Below are 2,047 nucleotides of genomic sequence, written 5' to 3' on the forward strand. Positions count from 1 at the left end.
GGAGCCATAGCCGAACGCCCAGAGGGAGCAGAAGAATAGGAACAAACCTGTAGGGGAAGCTCCTGTCCACGTCTGAGTGGCTGTTGTGGGGTCTCGGTGGCTGGAAATGGGCCAATGGGAGAAGCTCCAGGGAGACTCACTGGTGCCCCGATGGGTGTGTGGGTTGGGATCTGTCTTCTCAGGGATGCAGAAGGCATGAGGGTTATCAGGTCAGGACACTCAGAGCTCTGTGGCTCCTTAAGAGTTTTAAATCTAGGGTTCTAAGGGTCTCCAGTTCTGGGGTGCTGAGATGCAGGACAGGGCTTCACCCCCCGCCCCCCCCGCCCCCCCCCCGATGGCTGCAGGAGCCAGAGTGGGATTCCTGTGGGGGCCCCGGCGGGTTCTGTCCCGACCCACGCATGAGGTCTGACTTGGGATCGCAGGGCTCCCCTCTGATCAGGGCCTGTTTTTCTTTCTTTTAACTTATTAAAACAAGAACAAATTTTGTCTCTTGGACTTTGACTTTTGCATGCACTCCATGCACAAATCCTTCCCCTGGTGACACCAGGAGCTCTCCTTAGGTTCCCCTGTGACTCCCAACCCCCTCCTCGGGAAACTCAGCCTCAGGGCTGGCCTTCCAGAGGCTGGGCCTCTGGGGCAGACAGGCCAAGGCCCCCCTTGTGTTCCTAATGTAAATGGTGTGGATGGTACATGACCTAGAGCAGGAGGTCACCCATCACGCTGACACATCACCCTGCTGTCTTTCTCCCCTTCCAATTCTTGTCTGTGGGCATACTTTTTTTTTTTTTTCCCCAAATGGACATCTTTTTTTGTTTTTTTGTTTTTTTTTAAATAAGCATCCAGTTTTTAAACCTTGCCTTCTTCACCACATACATCCTGCGTTTTCCATTCAATATTTTTGTCATCAGCGTTCTTCTTTTTTCCATGAAAAAAAAAATCATCGCCTCACTGGCTGTGTTGTGTCGCATCGAGTGGTTATATGCCATCATTTGCAATGCCAACCTGCTATTGTTATGTATAACTCATCTTTTTTTTTTTCCCCCTAATGCTATGAATTACACCACGGCGAATGGCTTTGCACACCCACTTTTTTCATTCTTACGAATTGCTTTCCTTCACCCTGAAATGACCATTGCTTCATGGCATGCCAGTTTCTCCTGCTAGACTGTGAGCCCCTTAAGGGCAAGGAGCTTGCCGGATTGATTTTTGTACCTCCAGTGCCCGCCATGTCGTAGATGCCGCATGGATGGCGTGCTGGGTGAGAAGGTAGAAGGATGGGCGAGTGCTTGGATGCTGAATGTATGGATGATGTTCCTAGGGTTGAGCTTCTTGAGTGAAAGGCCAGGGAGTTTGTATGGATGTTGACTAATTTCCAAGGGCTTATAGCATTTTACAATGTCCAGCGATGTATTAGCATTTTGTTAAGATATATTGCTAGATTCTCTCTGTTAAAAAGTGTTTTTCTGTCATTTTAACTTGCATTGCTTTGATTACTAATGAAGGTTGAGCGTTTTCACATATACCTGTTAACCAATTGTATTTTCTCTTCTGTGAACTGTTTGTCCAAGTCCATTGGGTCATGGCTTTCTGGTGAGACTGGTTCAAGGTTGGAATGGATGTCCTCGGGACGTAGTGAGCCCTCCGTCACTGGAGCATTCAAGGGGGCAGACACTTGGGTGAGGGTAGTTTTAAGGAGATTCACAGAGCAGGTACAGGGTTGGTCTAGATGGCCTCGCAGGTCTATTTGACTAGGATTTGCCTCTCCCTGGAAATGGGAGGTGGGGACATCCTCCATTTGGCAGCCCGGCAACATTTAAGGGCCCTTCCCCTGGGGGGGGGCGGGTGGTTCTTCGTGCATTTATGATTTATGAACTCTAAACCGCACCCTCTGGAACTCTCGTGGGACAGGAATATCTCTTTGGCTCCCTAAGGTCCAGAGAGCCGTGCCTAGCATCTCGTGTAGTTAGCTGGTGACTTCCCAGCAGCCCTGCCTCACCTTGGGGAAGCCAGACCCCTGGGCCGTCATTTCCCACCTCTTAGGGGATCA

This window comes from Canis lupus, chromosome 9, assembly GCF_048164855.1.
Source record: "Canis lupus baileyi chromosome 9, mCanLup2.hap1, whole genome shotgun sequence".
NCBI classification, from domain to species: Eukaryota; Metazoa; Chordata; class Mammalia; order Carnivora; family Canidae; genus Canis; species Canis lupus.